Source organism: Carcharhinus amblyrhynchos, chromosome 1 (assembly GCF_965287045.1).
Source record: "Carcharhinus amblyrhynchos chromosome 1, sCarAmb.v2.hapA, whole genome shotgun sequence".
NCBI classification, from domain to species: domain Eukaryota; kingdom Metazoa; phylum Chordata; class Chondrichthyes; order Carcharhiniformes; family Carcharhinidae; genus Carcharhinus; species Carcharhinus amblyrhynchos.
This window is the reverse complement of record NC_137324.1, coordinates 117,376,098-117,394,668: the sequence shown is the minus strand read 5'-3', so window position 1 is coordinate 117,394,668 and position 18,571 is coordinate 117,376,098. Positions and strand designations below refer to the sequence as shown.

Sequence of the window (18,571 nt, the reverse complement as noted above, 5' to 3'; positions counted from 1 at the left end):
TGTGGGTAAACTCACCCTGCTGTTGTGGGGGGAGGGGAGGGGACGAGGTGAGGAGTGGAGTCCCAACGTTTAAACCCAGTGATGCTGAAGAGAATGGTGATATAGTTCTAAGAGAGGATGGCGTGGTCACTTGGAGGGTAACATAGAGGCAGTGATTTCCCATGCAGGTGTTGCCCTTGACCTTCTACCTGGTAGAGCTTGCAAGTTTGGAAGGTGCTGTCACAAACTTTGGTCAGTTGCTGCGGTACATCTTGCAGATGGTACACACTGCCAGTGTGTGTCAGTGGGGAGGGAATAAATGCTTAAGGTGGAGAATGAGGTGCCAATCAAATGGGTTGCTTTGTGCTGGATGGTATCAAGCTTCTTGAATCTTGTTGGAGCTGTATTCATCCAGGCAAGTGAGGAGTATTCTGTCATACTCTTGATTTGTGTTTTGTAGATGGTGGATGAGCTTTGGGGAGACATGAAGTGAGTTACTCTTCATAGAATTCCCAGCCTTTGGCTTGCTCTTGTGGCCATGGTATTTATATGGTTGCTTCAGTTTCTGGTCGATGGGAACCTCCAGCATGTTGTGTTAGTGGGGGATTCAGCAATGGTATGCCATTGAATGTCAAGGGGAGATGGTTAGATTTTCTCTAACCAGATGGTCATTGCCTGCCATCTTTGTGGTATGAATGTTACTTAACATTTATCAGTCCAAATCTGAATGTTGTCCAGGTCAAGCAGCATGTAGGTACGGACCATTGCAGCAAGACCTGACAATATATAAAACAAAGCTGTCTGATATTGTCCAGCTTTTAAATATAACAGACTAAAACTTGCTCTCTTCCCTTTTTGAACACATAGATCATGATATGCCTGATTGTAGCTTTATGCCAAATGTAACCCATGCTGCTAGTTGACTGAACACTCAACACCACCTTTGTGACTATCAGGTGCTTCAGGCATTGCTCCTTGCTGAGGTGGAGATAGCTCTCTATGAAATTCCATGGTGGCAGGGTCTTCTGTGGAGACTGTTCCTCCCCTGCCCAGAGCAACTTCATCTCTGCATCTTCTGCTCCATTTGTCTGTCACGGTGCAGACCCAGAGGGGCTGCAATTACAGTCCCCATCCGTTACAACCTCTGTGTGGGCAGATCACCAATCTTTCTGTCAGAGTATAATAACATTGCCTGATAAATTCACCAACTCACTGTAGTATAAGAGCCTGGCACATGGTACACACTGAATACAATGCCATCCGCACAGTGATGTAAGAAAGCACATGACCCACACCTGGGGGTCAGTTTGGAGTTAGAACCGCACAGAGACAGCTCCTAGTTGTAACCTTTGCTGACTATTTGTAAATAGTTCTAGTAGTTAACAAAGATTCTCAATTCACTTCAGATTACAAATACTCCTTTAAAACCCACCGAGATGTAATACCCCACAATACTCACCACAACACTCCATGATGCTTCCACAAACTTTGTCATGGAAGATGCAAGTCAAATAAATCTCACCATAGAGGTTGATGCCTGTCCCTTTAAATGGTGCATCAGACTGACTGACTGTCAGGCAAAAAAGATTAAGGGGCACTTTGATGTGGCGAACCTGTAAACAAGGGGGAGGGGTGCATGGAGCTGGGGTGGGTATAGTGAATCTGTGAGAGCAGGGAGAGAGGAGTTACCGAGTGGTGAGTGAGGATGCCGGATATAAAGATCAGGCTGTAGGGGGTGGAGCAAGGGTGGGTGTGTTTTAAAAATCTTAATTAAAGGGCGAGCAGCATCCTGGAAACAGTTAACCCAGGGCATGGAGAAACCAAATCAAATATGTGATGGCTATTTTTACTTTATTTATTAGTGTCACAGTAGGCTTACCTTAATACTACAGTGAAGTTACTGTGAAAATCCCCAAGTGGCCACACTCCAGTGCCTGTTCAGGTACACTGAGGGAGAATTTAGTATGGCCAATGCACCTAACAAGCACGTCTTTCGGACTGTGGGAAGAAGCCTGAGCACCCAGAGGAAACCGACACAGATGTGCAGACTCCGCACAGACAGTGACCCAAGCTGCAAATCAATCCTGGGAGGCAGCAGAGCCTCCGTGCTGCCCAAGTAAAACCTGGGAGGTTGGTCACCCTGAGCAACGCGGGGACATGGGACAGCAGGCGGTGTGGGGCAACTGGGGTGGGACGTTGATCCCTCATGCTGCTGAACACAAGTTCACCTGTGGGTGCTTTGCAAGCAGGTGCCTGGCCAGCACCTCCAGGGAGTCCTTAAATAGCCAAAAGACCCTGCATTTTTAATGTTTGCCTACATAACACAGTGATGCACCACAAAGCAACTGATTGTAATGGACCCCATAACTTCCGGAGACCTTACCTGAGGCTATCCCAAAGTTGCACTGGGGGAACCCACCCCATCCAAGAAGATATCTATGTAAAGATTGCAATTATCTGGGGAGCTTAAACTGTATTGGGAACTCTCTGGTACTTCAATTTAAATTGCAGATTTTAGATGGTTCTGACTGTCTGTCTAATAGAAATAGTTACCCAGGAAAAGTTTTCAGATGAATGAAAACCATTTCTAAATCTTGGTTAAGTATACGATTGAACCTCCGTACCCAAGGAATCCACCCCCTAATACCACCCTACTGCCCCTTCCCCACCTCACTGACCACCCCCTCCCTCGTCTCCATGGCTCCCAATTCCAGTTACCCTCCCAAACCCCTACAAGGGCCAAGCCCCATCTGCCCTCACTGATTTCAAACCGTCACCTCCAACTCCTTTGATTACCCCCCCCAATCCCTCAGCTTCCCCTAACCTCACAAATCCTCTCCCCACACCCCTGACTAGGCCCCAACAACCTGACTGCCCTCCACATCCCACTGACCACTTGACCTTCTCCACTGACCACCTGACTCCCAGCCATCCCATCCTATACAGTTACCTTACACACTTGGCTACTGCTTGGCTTCTCAAAGTGACTGGTCCCTTCTCATCCAGCCTGAGTCATTAAATAAGATGAGAAAAGTGCATTTCAGTGCAAGTAAGTAGGAGCAGAGTGGCAATCTGGCTGTGATTCCATTCCCTGGAAATTATGGACCACAGTTAACAGAAGTTATTTTTAATCATACTTTGATGGATCCGCCACACACAATTTGCAGTTCAGAATCTTTCCCACTTTCACAATTCCACTTCAATTTCCTCCTCACACTTGAATATAGGCTGGTAATAGCACCAGGGTTTACCAAGTTTGTTTGCAGATATAATAAATTATTCACTTCTACCATCAAACTAATCAGAAATCATGTTTTTTTTTCAGCACCCTTTATTTAGAAACTGGGAACATATATTGGGAGTATTTGTCATACTAATTCACTAGCCAGAGTTTTCTGACCATATGAGTGCACTCAAGTGATAAGTTACTCCAGTTTATCTGTTTTTGGGGCAATTTTCTTTATCAATAGACATTGTAAGCTATGTTCAGCTTTGATCAAATATTTTTATTGTCGGGTTTCCACTTTCTCATTAAAAATATATTGGCCTCCTACTGGGAAAAACTATTCCTGATGAAATTAGAATACACTACTTAGTGTTTACCTTGGAGACCCTGCTATTAAACCAGGCTCAAGGACAATGAGTAAAGGTCATTTCATTGGAAAATGCTAGTAGTCAAGTGTACGGTTTTAATAGACTGGAGGAGGGAGTTCAAAAGTGCAAAGTATTAATCATGTTCAGTTTGGTCCTTTTAGTTTATGAATCATGATGATTTGGAGCAATTTGATGTATTGTACTTTCTATTAAATGGGAAGTGTATTGTTAGAAATTGTTGTCCAATTCTAAATATTATCACGGGAGGTTGTGGCATTCTAACTAGCATCTGTCTCTTGTCCTTTGTTCCTCAGTTACAGAGTTTCATGGTGGCACAATGGTTAGCACTGCTGCCTCACAGCACCAGGGATCCAGTTTTGATTCCTGCCTCAGGTCACTGACTGAATGGAGTTTGCGTGTTCTCCCCATGTCTGCATAGGTTTCCTCCTGGTGCTCTGGTTTCCACCCACAATCAAAAAGATGTGCTGGTTAGGTGCATTGGCTAGGCTAAATTCTTCCTTGGTGTACCTGAACAGGTGTCCAAATGTGGTGACAAGGGGATTTTCACAGTAACTTCATTGCAGTGTTAATATAAGCCTACTTGTGACACTAATAAATAAACTTTAAACTTTTAGCGTACGCCATCAGCATGCACTTAACTAGAGTTCCTCCTTCAGTGGGATTGAATGTTCACTGAATTAGTGCATTCTGCTCCCTCTTCTGGAACTTGGATCTAAATGTAAACCCATACTGATGGTGTCAAGAAATCCCCTCTCTTCCAGTTCACATCAGGATCCCAACTTTGCCAAAGGTGTTAGTTCACCATCAGGATCAAGCGTACAGTGATCGATTAACGCAGATGCTACCCAAGGACATTCAGGTGGTGAATTCAGCTCAGGTCGAATTGTTATGAGCCTGTATTGTGCTGGTGGCATTGGCTAGTTTTACACCCCTGTGGCGCTTTTCTTATTAAGCAAACTATTAGCGTAACATCTTTTACTTTGAAATATGTGTTTGATGACAGTTTTAGGGGAGTGTGGAGTATGGCAACAACATTATCTCTTCAAATTGTTACTGTGATAGGGAAAAAAATGTAATTAAGCTCCAACAGATTTATTACAGAGAACATTAAGAGGACAAAGATGAACAACTGCATGAAATACCTCTTTAATATTTTTTGTCTTTTTGAGAAATAAATCAGCTCATACTTGTCACATTATATCACTGGGGAACAGAGCCATTTTTTTTGTGCTCCACAAGGTTAATTGTATTTTGAACTCACCAGAGCCCTTGTATCTTGAAGAAATGTAATTGTTGCTTTGCACATCTAGTCCATTTTCACCAACACTACCACCAGTAACAGCAAAATATTTTGGTTCCTGAAACAGGTTGGCACTCAACAGGCCAGATTGCATTTGTGGAGAGAGAAACAGTTAATGTTTCAGGTCATTGACGCTTCATCAGAACTGGTAAGTGTTAGCTACACAACAGATTCAGCAAGGTACAGGGGCAAGCAAAGTGAGAAAAAACAAAAGGGAAGGCTGATAATAGCACAGAAAGCAAGAGTACTTAAATGACAAAGAGACGGTGGTGAAAGGCATAAAGAGATGGAAATGGGATGGGTAAAGAAACAAAACAGGAGTGAAAACGGCAAAAAGCAGAATCATGACCAGCAAGTGTTGCCCAAAAAATGGGGACAATTGTGATTTGTGTCATACACAATAAAATATTCTATATTGATTGTTTCTTCCTTAATAATTTCTTCTATAATTTAATAGAAAAAAGAACAAACTTCATTTTTTAAACAGAACAAATGTATAATTTGCCTTCATATCACGTACATTGCAGCATAACTCTTATGAATTTTCTCCAATTGCTTAGTGCAGGAACATTTTCAATACATGTGAACTAATTTCAGTTAACACAGAAATGGTTAGATCATTACAGGCTTCAGTCAGAACCATTCTGAAGAAGGGTTAGACCCAATATATTAAATTGGGTGCGGATTGACCTGCAATGCATTGCTAGGTCATCACGGTGCCTTTCTCTTAGCTTTTATTTTGAGAGGCAGAAAAAATAGGACAATGTCCTTGAACCCTTTAATGAGGACTGCAGCTGGTGTTAAAGCTATGAAAAAAGGGTCTATAGTCAGCAGTTGATGTGCTACAATTGGCCTTGTGTGCTTTGACTAAAGGAAAATCCTCCAGAGTCCCTATCTTGATTGATGAAAAATAAACGTGTTATTTTTAAATTTGTTCTTGGGATATGAGTGATGCAGGCAAGCCAATTTTTATCGTCTAAGCATATTAAAAGTCAGCTCCATAGCTTGAGACTGGAATCATGTGTAGACCTGACTGATGGGGCTGACATTCCTTTTCCTGATGGGTATTAGTAAACCAGTTGAGGTTCAGCCCATGCCAGGCAAAAATAGGATTTAGTTTGATGTACTCCACTGTTAAATATCCTAAAAATGCTCACTGTTGAAGATTACACATGCAGAATAGTCACTTACTTGATGGACAAAAAGGTTGCTGAGATCCATGGAGTTATGCATCAGTACTTTATGTTGTAGTCTATGCTAGTACATCTGGCAGCAGTTCACTCTTCAGTATCCTGTTAAGTAACTAAAAGTTGGAATTTACAGAGTCTGGTAAAACTACAAAGTTTAAAAAGGCAGACGGAATCTGGAACTGGAAATCCAGCTCTCATTCCTGGTACGCACCACTTTACAGTAAGGGAAACGGGGCAGCGCATGAAGAACATGAGGGAATCCCAAATTCAACTCAGCCTTTTAATATCAGTGCTTAGGACTGGCAGACCTAGTTTTCACTCCAGGAACATCCTGTTTGTGGTGCTCTGACAAAGGGTCACCTAGACTCAATGCTGGCTCTGTTCCCTCCCCACAAATGCTGCTAGATTTGCTGAGATTTTCCAGCATTTTCTGTTTTGGTTCAGATTTCAGCATCCACAGTATTTTGCTTACATCCTGTTGTGTGCTTCTTTTGATTAACCCAATAAACTAAATCAACAAGCTGAAGGACAAATTAAAATGCAGGTCCTTGAAGGAATACTGCATCAAAGTAAACAGAATCTCAAAATGTGTGAATGTGTTTGTGTGTGTGTGGGTGCCATAACTTCATGGTACAGCTGGAAATGCTCTTGGAGGCCAGATAAGGGATGTAGAGCTTTCAAATTATTTAAATCCCCTGTCCTTTAAATCTTGAAGAAAAGTTGCCTGCCTGCATCTTATTACGGCTTTACCATTTCCACAAACAATTATTATCACTGCGAGTTTGGTGAGGGGGAGGTGGAGACAGAAAATAAAGTGTATGGTAAATTTACAGTTTGATTGACAGCTCCAAGAGGTTATTAAGAAAATTATTGCCTTTGAATCAGCATTATGCATGCAAATGTCTTTACAAAGGATTAAATATGTGAGTGGTTTCAATGTATTGAATAAAATTTCACGAGTGAAATTGTGTAAGTGAAATCTTCGTCAGATAATTTATTTTATTTCATCTCAACATTGGTCGCCCATAGTGTATGCTAACTAAGTTAGCATGGAGATGTAAGGTGGATGTGGGAGGTTGAGAGTTGGAATTAAGTTGGCAAAGAGGCTAAATGCCAGAAAATAAATGAACGTAACTGGTCTTGACATCAAAACAGCCTACATAGAAACAGGAGTAGGTCATTCAGCCCATTGAGTTTGTTCAGCATTCAATTAGATGATGGCTGATCTGTACCTACCAGCCTTGGTTGCAGAACTATTAATAATATCTAACAAAAATCAATCAATCTTGGTTTTGACATTTTTCATTCACCTAGCCTCAAAAAGCCTTTGGGAGGGAGAGAGTTCTGCAGTTTGCTACACTTTATGTTACAAGATGTTTCCTGACTCCACCTCGGAATGAAGGTTATGCACCCTTGTTCCAGACTCCATGCCAAAGGAAGTAGCTTCTCTTTATCCTATTAAATCCTTCAATCATCTTAAAGACTCCAATTAGATCACACTTTAATCTTTTACATTCAAGGAAATTTAAGACTTCCCTACGGAAACTGGCCTAATGTCTTACTCCTTTTAGCCACCATATATTTCTGGTGAATATGTATTGAACAAATTCCAAATCTAATAAATTCTTCCTGAAGAGTGTGATAACCAGCGCTTTACACAACTATAATATAACTGCTACCTCTTTATATTCCAGTCCTCTTGAGAGAAAGGTTAACAGTCCATTACTCTCCTTAATTACTTTATGTACATGCCCACTAGCTTATAGTGATTTCTATTCTTGAACTCCTAAATCTTCTCCACTTCTACACAATTTCTAGCTTCTCCCCATTTAGAAAATGTTCTGATCTATCACTCGTGGGTCCAAAGTGAATGACCTCTCATTTCTCCACATTGAACTCTATCTGTCAATTTTGTCTACTTATTAAATTTATCCATGTCACTTTGTGACTTTTTTGTTCCGTCTACAATATGTGCTGTATCCACCAACACGGTGTCATCAACAAATCTGATTAAATGGCTCTCACCTAAGCTGGTTATAAATATAATGAAAAGTTGAGCTCCAATGCGGTATAACACCACTAGCCACATCACAGAATTGTTACAGAAGCCATTTGGCCCATTGATTCACCACTGGCTCTCTGAAAGAGCTCTATTCCTAATCCCATTCCCCTGCCTTATCCCTCTATGCATATGCTTTCTTTTTAGCTAGCAATCCAATTCTCTTTTGAAGACCTCAATCAAAACTGCTCCCTGACACTCAGCCAATTTTTATCCAAATGTCTACTTTCTCTTTTATACCATGATGCTTTTTTTATTTATCCTGTACTTGTCTAATTGATTATTGAATTTGCCCTGAGCTACTGTTTCCAGAAGTTTCCTGACCATTGAAGTCAAACTGCCTCATGACCTGTAGTTGCGGCTTTAACCTTGCACAACCTTTTTGAACAAAGGCGTAACATTTGCAATTCTCCAGTTCTCTGGCACCATCCCTGTGTCTAAGGAAGATTATCACTGGTGCCTCTGCAATTTTCACTCTCATTTCCCTCAGTACCCTTGGATGCATCTCATCCAGTCCTGATAGCTTACCTATTTTAAATAAAGATATCCTTTCTAAAGTCACTTCCTTCTCAATTATAAATTCCTTAGTGTACCAGTTACCTTCTCTCTCATCTTGGCCTGTGTAGTATTTTCTTCCTTTGTAAAGACAGATGCAATGTACTCATTTGATATCTCCTCTATTTTTCCTGCCTCAATGAGCAGATCCCCTCTTTATCCCAAATCGACCTCTTCTTATTGCCCTTTTATCATCTACATGCATATGGAAGCCTTAGGATTCCTTTCTATGCAAGCTGCCAGTCTCTGTTCATGCTCTCGCCTTGCTTTTCTTATTAGTCTTTTTCACTTCCCCTCTGGTCCTTCTATATCCAGCGGGATTGTCCATTGAATGTTCTACCTGGCATCTATTGCATGCCTCCTTCTTCCCTTTCATCTTTATCTCTACCTGTTTCTTGACACCCAGGGCTCTGTGGAATTCTTTGTTCCACTTTCCCTTTTCAGGGAAATACCTTGATATTGGCTGCAATATTCACTATTCTGGTGAATGTGTTGAACAAATTTTACATCTAATATATTCTTCCTAATGTGTGATGCCCAGAACTGTAACAAACCAGTGCTATATGTAACTACGATATACCTCTTTATATTCCAGTCCTCTTAAGCAAAAGGTTAACAGTCCATTACTCTTACTATTTTCTTTGGTGGCCCATTGTTCAGCCACTGTCTTTTCTGCCAACATTTGATTCCAACTTACTCAACTCAGATGCATTCTTTCCCCATCTCATCAAAGTTGGCTTATCCCTAATTAATTATCCCTTCTCCTGATTGTATTATAAGGCTATGGAGAAAAGATACAGCGCAGGAACAGGCCCTTCGGTCCTCCAAGCCTGTGATGCTCATGAGCCCAACAAGAGGAGCACGCCCGACCCTACCCCATACCATGCAGGCGCAAGGGTGAACTGACCCCCCACTCACCCAACCAACGAGCCGGAAGTCTCATTCCCTCCCACCCTGGGTAAGACGGACACTCTAATATGAAATCCCTTCAGGTCCTGCCCCATCCGACCCCCACTTTCAAGTGCCCCCACTACCACAAGCCTTATTTTGTTCTTAATCACAATGTTGATAGACATTCCGCTTTTGATAGACAGATTGGATCAATTACCTACTAACCAGGAGGTTTCATTTCCCTTTTTCTCTTCCTGTTTCCTACAATGTTTAAAATCACATGAGATGCATTCAACTGTGAAGGGAAAGGAAAACAAACAAAGCTCCTAGCCAGTGAGTTATTAATTCAATCTGCAACCTGCAATTGAAGAACACAATGTTTTTCAAGGCTTTTGAGCTTTCCAGGAAGGTTCAATGACCTGAAAAAGAATTGCACTGTTAAAAGAATGGGGCTTAGTAAGCAGGTCTGAGGACTTCAATGGGATCTTCTCACACTTGGGGCTTCAGAGAGTTAGAAAGGGCAATCCCCTCTATAGAATGGCGTGCTGCGATGATTTTGAAGGCTTCCAGGTGGCATGGAAATTGAAGTGACTAGAGCAGTTCAATGGTTTCACAGTACAGAGAAGAACATACAGCCTGAAACCCCATAATGGCATTTAAATGTCCATTTCTGAATATCCATTAGGCTTCCACTCATTCTGCGTGGGAACCTGATCGGGGCTGGCAAGGCGGATCAGGACCCCCTGCCCAACTACCAGGCCATTGCAATTCCTACTGGGGCTAGTGGCCCCAGGGAATTGTAGCCATAATACCAGTGACATTAACCCTGTCTACTCTTTGTTACTTTTTCAAAGAATTCAATGTGAAATGTCAAGGATGGCCTTTCCTTTTGAAAATCATGCTGGCTGCTCGTGATTGTATTTTAGGTTTCTAGATGTCTTTCTGCCACATCCTTGAGTAAGAATTACATGACCTTTCCTCCCACTGACGTTCAGCTAACTGGTCCAACTTTCTCCTGGAGTTGTTGTATCTCCTTTTTGGCACACAAACCATATTAGCTGTCTGCTAAATTTTAAGGCACACTTCCCTTTTCTAATCAATTCATATCTACTCTAAGTTTGATTACACTCCTTTCAAATCAATACAACATTCAATTTTAATATTTGCTTGCCTTGTTAGTTTCCCTGATAAATACTGAAGAAAGCGAATTAGTTGCCATTGACTGTGAGTTCATCCCTAAGTTCCTATCCTCATTTTTATTTTGTTTGTCACATATCTTTTAAAGTGCTTGAATACTTTCTTCATATCCATTTGTGTTTTAATTTTCAAGTTCCTTTTTTTGCTTTCCTAATTATGTTTTGACTTTTTCTCAGATCTTTTCATAATTCATTTGCCATCCTCTCCTTCGTTGTTTATATGTTTAGAGTGCTGCTCCTTTGTCAATTTCAATGTATTCCTTATGTGTTCCCCTGTGATATCATCTTGTATCTGCTGTAGTACATTTTCATTACTGTATGCAGAGGTGATTTCCCTTCGCTTGAACTTCTTACAAATTGGGTAAGAAAGGAGCCCTGTATACATTGTAAAATGTAATGCTCTTCTTTCCTTTTCCTACCCCCTATTTGTAACTTTATTTGGGGGTAGTTGAATTCCCAATAATTATTTGTCAATGTAATTTATCCATTTTGTAGACTTCTTTGTGTATTTCTCATTGCACTTCCTTCTCACTATTACTTGGTCGGCAGATTACCTCTCTGAACGTTATGGTTCCCTTATCATTAGTCCCAAACAAAATGAACTATTTCTTGTCAAATACTGACCGGGAATTTCAAAAAGAAAGAAAAGTAATAAGGTGCCACACTCGTGTGTTAAAGTCAGAAACAATGCATGTTTATTTAGGAGTATTAACGTGCAAGGTCCAAATTAGAAGAGCTCTAAAAGCCTACAAACCCCTCTGCTTATGTCACTGTAGGTCATATGACATTCAACCAGCAGAGGTGCAAATACTTTAAGATAGAGAAATGTTATGTCTTTAATGTTAGTTAATAGGAGACCTTGTGGTGCAATGGTAATATCACTACCTCTGGACTAGAAGCTCTGGGTTCATGTATCACTTCAGAACTTGATGGCCAAAGAAGATGTGTTCGTAAGGTGGTTAAGGAGGTTGATTATCAGCCTGTAAAACTTGCCAAAATGTCTGATGATAGGCAGTAAGAGTGAGCGAGTTTCCTGGTCAGCCATGCTGCAGAAGGTGATGGCAAGCCATCAGTACTTTACCAAGCATGATCAGGGGACCAATCCATGTTCGACACTATATTTATGCACAATAGGTCCCAGCTTCTTGAACCAGAAATAGTCTTGCCCATCTCCCCAACATCCAACTGTCTAATGATTGCCTTTTGAAAATGCCAGTGGAATCTGCTTCAGCCATGATATCTAATCATTTGTTCCAGATCTCAACCACTCTGTGTGAAAAAGGTTATCGTAATTTCACTCGAGTTCTTTAGCCAATTATTTTAAATCTATGCCCTGTGACCAGCCTTACATATTTAATGGTAATACACTTATTACACATTGTGGCTGTGCTGCAGGTAGTGTTATGGATTGAGTGGCACAGGTTACTCCTGTAAACAGACGTGAGGATCCTGTGAGGTGAGAATGGAAGCATTGGGATGGGTGGGTAGTGGGGGGGTGTGGGGCATATAATCCTATGGATCAGTGGCAGATTGGCCCCCATGTTCAGCTATGCCAATGGTACTAGAATTAGGCAGCCAACTCAAATATGCAAAGGCCCTATCAAGGACGCTTACCAGGCTGCCAGCTAAATGCAGGTTACCTTGTAGTGGCAGCCCTGGGTTTTATTTATTAATTAGTGCCTCAAGGTAGGCTTACATAAACACCGCAATGAAGTTACTGTGAAAATTCTCTGATCATCACACTCCAGTGCCTATTCGTGTACACTGAGGGAGAATTTAATGTGGCCAATGCACCTAACTGACACGTCTTTCAGACTGTGGGAGGAAACAGGAGCACTCGGAGCAAATTCACACACAGACATGGGGAGAACATGCAAACTCAGCATAGACAGTGACCCAAGCTGGGAATCAAACCTGGGTCCCTGGCGCTGTGAGGTATTAATGCCAACCATTGTGCCACTATCCTGGGGTTGTTGGTGGGGGGCGGGGGGGGGGTGGGGGGGGAGGTTGGAGGGGGGAGGTGTTTGGGGTGCTGATACTGCGGGTGCCCCTCTGTGTGTACACCAGAAGTACGCAGAGTGGGCATACTGTGACATCAGTTAGTTTCTTGCACTGATTTCCAGGCCTGGCTTGCTATTTTGGTTCTCACCTGTTTTGTCTGGCTTGCCATACTTTGTAAGCCAGTGCATCGTGACATCACAGGATCTATGTTTCCTCATTAGTTTGACTGTGACAGCGATAAAGAAACAGTTGCAATGTTAATCAGCGCCTGTGTCTACTGATCTTGAAAGGTACCAGAACCTAAAACACAGCTGAGGATGTGTTCAGGCACACGAGGCACCACACTCCCCAATGCTGCAGCAGGGCTGGTTGAATGCTGCTGACTTTCAATGGGGGAAACAATAGATGACCTTTCAGGAAGCTCTGGTGCAGCTCCCGGCCTTCAGGGCCTAGCTTCAACCTGCACCGTTTCAGCCTGGGTGGCAACAATTTGGGCTAGTTGGTTAGCTGGCTGTCAGGCAACAGGAGGTACACAGAGTGTGACTGGTGAGAGCAGGAATACTGTCATCCTTAGATAAGTCAGTAAGTTCACCATGGAACCACTGCCAGTTCACTGGGATAGCAAATCTATTAATCACATCATCCAGTGGAGCACAGATTGCCGGGCTGAGGCACCCTAAAAGCCTCTTTGAGCATTTATATCCACATCGATAATGGTAGCAGGCTGAGCTATGCTAAGCCTAGCTTCTTATGTGGCAACAAACAGAGATTTCATGATCTCAGTCTGAGCTTCCAGTGCAGAACTAAGGCACAGCTGAAATTTTGTCAAATTGACAGTGATTTCATCCACTGGTGGAGAACTCTGCCCTTCAGTTCAGAGAGAGGCGCCAAAGGGATCAAGTGCCCTTCAGGCATTTAAGTGGCCGCCCTTGAGCCTTTCCCATGGTTGAGGATCCCAGCGGCGGAGGTCCTGCACGATGAGAGCTGTCAGCCAATCAAATGTTGACAGCTGCCCATTACCAGCTCCAAGGAGTGGTGGCAATGCACCCACCAGAGGTCCAAGATCTTCTCGGCAACCAAGATCAAAGGTGTGTGGAATGGATTGGGGACCACATGCTTGGGTTTTGAGGGAGGGGTGCATGGGTCATTGAAGGCCAGGGCAGGAGGGGTAGCTTTCTGTGATCAGAACCACTTCTAGATGCTGCGTCTCTCAATCAGGCAGAGTGTGGTGAATGGGGGAGTCTACTGGGAGGCTGATCACCACTAAACTGTGGTGTGATTAAGGATAATGGGTGTCATTAGCTTATTACTGAGCCTACTTGACATCTAGCTGCCAATGGCCTGGAATCCCTTGCCAGCCTCTCTGTCTTTATAAGGGAGGTTTTGCCACTGCCAGGAGGCAAATGAAGAGCCAGGCTGCAATGTTTCCTGCTGTGATAGACTGCATTAAGTCCAGCCATTTAGGTGGCTTCTGTTTATGCTGGAATGGACATAGGGACAGAGGCTACCAGATGCTGCATCACTGCTAGATATGCAAATGCTATCATGAGCTGGGTACCACTTCCATGTTGGGAACGATGGGCTCCTTGTGAAGCGCTGTGCCACATTGGAGCTGAACTCCTTCATGCTCCTTGACAGTGAGAAGAGAATCACTGTCCGCTCTGCCAATGCACCAAACAGTTCTAGTTTGCACACACATCAGCTTTCTCCATATGATCAAATTCATCATCGAGGGCGACATGGTGAAGCAGTAGTTAGCACTACTGCCTCACAGCACCCGGGTCCTGGGTTCAATTCCTGGCTTGGGATACTGTCTGTGCTGTTTGCATGATCTCCCTGTGTCTATGTGGGTTTCCTGTGGTGCTCTGGTTTCCCCCACAGTCCGAAAGACATGCTGATTATGTGCATTGGCCATGCTAAATTCCCCGTCAGTGTGCCCGAACAGGCGCTGGAGCGTAATGACTAGAATTTCACAACAACTTCATTGCAGTGTTAATGTAAGCCTACTTGTGACATTAATAAGTAAACTTTAAGTTCCCTACAGCAGAACTCATCTGCAACCCCACTCTCCTGGGAGCTGACACAGGTGCTACTCTTTCACTCTGCTCTGCAAAACAGAATAATCATTTGCATCCGATACTTCATGTAAGGCTGCAGGGTGAAGGTGAAGTAGGTTTTTGGAAGGTACATAAGCTACATCATCGATAGCTTTAGCAATGCTGGTTACCATGCTCTCAGTGATGAATCCAATAATGTTGACTAGTTTCTCCTTCTCGGTTGAGAACATCCAGCCATGCTTGTCCTTCACTGGCCCTTTGCTGCTGTCTCCTGGTATGTGCTATCATGTCCTGTAAAAGAGAAAGGGAAAAGTTTCAGCGGGTGTATTACAGTTTTTGTACCTGTCACAGATGTAAGTATGTGAAACTGTGCAATGTGGGGGCAAAGCTTGTTTGGGAGGATGAAGTGTCTGACTTAGACATGAGGCCTGCTTTCTAGAATTTGTTAATGGTTGAGTAATGGGGGTATGGTACTCTCAACAGTTGGCAAAATGGTTGATAGGAGATGCCATTTAAAGATGCATTCAGTAATCTTGGCCACTTTTATGAAGTTATTTTGTCCAGTACTCAAGACCAGGCTTCTGGCACTGACCTCCATGGATGTTTGCGCCCACCAGTTTTAGTTTACATTTGGAGGGCCTCCTCTGTCCTCCTTTCCACCTTCTGATCTGAGAACCTAGGATTGCTTTCCCTCTGATCTGCTGGCCAATTTCTATCATTTTTCTTTCTCAAAGTCTTCCCCAGCCACTTCCAGCATCTGCTGCATCCGGAATGCACCTCTGCTTTAAGAAGTCCAGGCTGGCTTTCAGATATGCAGGTTGGCTTTAATTGGCGCTAGCCACGCACAAACCTTGACTCCATGCTAAGCATGCAGTCCGTCACAGTATGCTTAGTGCTGGGCAGCATACCACAGTAATGCAGATGAGCAGACACCCCACCCCCCCACCTTGGAGTACTGAGAAACCATCACAACTTTATTCTGATCTCCTGCAGTACAAGTTGCTGGCAAAATAAAGTTTTTGAAGGGTATATACTTTGTACTCCATCAGATGTTATATAAATGTATCTTTAGTCTGTCAAACTGAAATATTCTGCTCCTTTTCTTCACACTGTAAAATTCAAAATGATCCAAATATCAATTTTAAAAACTCACGTGCTCCCATCTAAAATGATTAATGATTCGTTGTAAAATTCCATACTATGAATTTAACCATATTCAGAATCTAAAACAAAACTTTGACACGAGGCAGCTCACAGAAGTAATATTTTTTAGACTGAAAATATAGTTACATTTTCAGCGTTGCCTGTAAGAATATGTGATGCCGGATTGAAGAATTTTCTTTGTGGTATTTACAGCAATTGGAAAAGTCACCATTACAAATCACACATATCACAAAATGATGAAACTTGGACATGTAGCACCAGTGTAATTATTTAGTATTAAAGTATCAAGTGTTTTTATTTTAGAAAATCGTTCAATTTAAAAAGAATGAATATTATTAATTGCTAACAATGTTAACTGAAAGTCATACGGAAAAGCTACCCTTAATGTACAGTACATTTATCTTTGGCTACTGAACTAGGATATGGTAAACAATATTCTACATTGACATACTTTTGATTTTCCCTTCTCTTGTGCAAATCTTTATTTTCTGTGGAATTCAGTATTTACCTAATGGTTCAACTCATCTTAGGCTGATTGTAGGTGGATTCTTCCCACGTGCACTTACAATTTTACTCCAAAGGAAAAACAGAAGAAATTTTTTTTCTGTAAGGAAATTGTGTGTATAGCATATAGATAAGACCATAAGATATAGAAGCAGAATAAGGCTATTTAGCCCATCGAGTCTGCTCCACCATTCAATCATGGCTAGTATGATTCTCATTCCCATTCTCCTGCCTTCTCCCCATAACCCTTGATCCCCTTATCGATCAAGAACCTATCTAATTCTGTCTTAAATACATTCAATGACCTGGCCTCTTCAGCCCTCTTTGACAATGAGTTCCACAGTTTCACCACCCTCTGGCTGAAGAAATTCCTTCTCTTAGTTTTAAAGAAGCGGTCCCTCATTCTGAGATTGTGCCCCCGAGTTCTAATCTCTCCCACTAGTGGAAACACCCTCTCCTTGTCCATTCTATCTAGGCCTCTCAGTACTCTGTAAGTTTCAGTTAGAGCCCCCCTCATCCTTCTAAACTCCATCGAGTACAGACCCTGACTCCTCAACTGCTCTTCATAGGACAAACCCTTCATTGCTGGGATCATTCCTGTGCGCCTCCTTTGGACCCTCTCTAAGGCCAGCCCATCCATCCTTAAGAATGGAGCCCAAAGCTGCTCACAATTATAAAACAAAATATACTTTTGGACTGTATATATTTTGTACTTTAATTAAGGATTTGTTTATTTTTAATAAAGTCAACAGAAACATATTTTACAAATGAATTCAGCGTTACAGTGGTTGGCCACAAGCTTTTCCTGCACCATCAATGTTTTAGTGGGCTTCAGGTATATTGGATGCAAGTGTAGGGCCAGATTTTTATGGAGTTGGGATGATTTCAGAGTCATTCAAAAATGGAAGGGCGGAACCAGATTCCAGGAATCCCAACCCCATTTCTGGTTCCGTCAGTCACAGGATTAGGGTGCGGGTAGTGAGCATTCTCTGATGGAGAAAGGCAGTTCCTAGCCCCCACAATTTTTGTGGCATTGGGGCAGCTTCTTCAGGGCCTGTGGCAAATGGCCCCTCAGAAGAACCATATTCTGGATTTCGGAAACTTTTAGAAAATAGGTGTAAAAGTATTTCAACCAATTTGATTACTTTGATTGCTACTTGATTACGCGCATGTCAACCTGTGACCCCCAACTACTTCCTGGAGTGCCTCATGACCTCCATGCCAACTCATGACCTCAAGTCACTCCCAATGGATTTTATGCTCTCCATGCCAATTTAAAATTAGGATTAAGTCCCTTTGAAGCCTATTCACCCAGAATGTATTAGTACACAACAAATGAGCCACATAATGACAATGGAAAGTGTGGAACTGCTAGCAAAAAACAAAATTTATTCCAAAATGTTCTTTGAAAAAAAGACCTACATCCTATAAAATGTCAATTAAACAGACCATTAAAGTACAAATAATAGAGGCTTCAAACATATCACACCTCCTAATCATGTTCAAATAAACTTTGAGACATTGACAAAAGAGATTACGGAATGAATACCTTACTTTAAGCACTAAAAGGTACTAATCACGCAAAGTCAGCAATTCATTTCATTTGTCAAAACAATTCCCTGCTGATACATCGCTTTTATTGTTTTGGATTCTCAGCCCAGCATTCATAATGAAAACAGGTGGAAATCTAGATATCCAATCATTTAACCAACCTGGTTTAACACTCGCCTGCCTCATGGTCACCAAGCATCAACTTCTAAGGTTGGTGAAGCTGACTTTATCTCACTCCCTGCCTCCCTAGAGTGAAAAAAAGTGATCCAGGGCCCTGTAAACCAAGGCAAGTCTGCCCATATGGGAAATGTGTGTTTCAGGGAAAGGACAGCAAAATGGACATGAGGAATGTTGGGTCAGCCCACGATCCTATTGAAATGGTGCAGCAGGTTTGAGGGGCTGAATGGCCTATTCCTGTTCGTACTACTTATTGCCTTGTGGTCCAACTCCAGCTACCCACCTCAGTCATGCAAATTTGGCCTGTGGTTTCTCCTGCATGCTCTTTGTTG

At 42.3% G+C, this 18,571-nt stretch overlaps 1 protein-coding gene across 7 annotated transcripts in view; it reads left to right on the top strand.

Moving 5' to 3' along the window:
- Positions 1-18,571, top strand: part of ndst3 (N-deacetylase/N-sulfotransferase (heparan glucosaminyl) 3) — a 765,674-nt gene that overhangs the window by 360,688 nt on the left and 386,415 nt on the right. The window contains exon 1 of one of the 7 annotated variants that reach the window (XM_080191482.1): positions 4,968-5,042. The exons of 5 other annotated variants lie outside the window; for them this stretch is intronic. The gene's annotated coding sequence lies outside the window, so the exon portion shown is untranslated. Of the gene's footprint in view, positions 1-4,967; positions 5,043-18,571 lie in introns of those variants that run through there. One more of the 7 variants, XM_080191486.1, reaches the window with a different exon arrangement.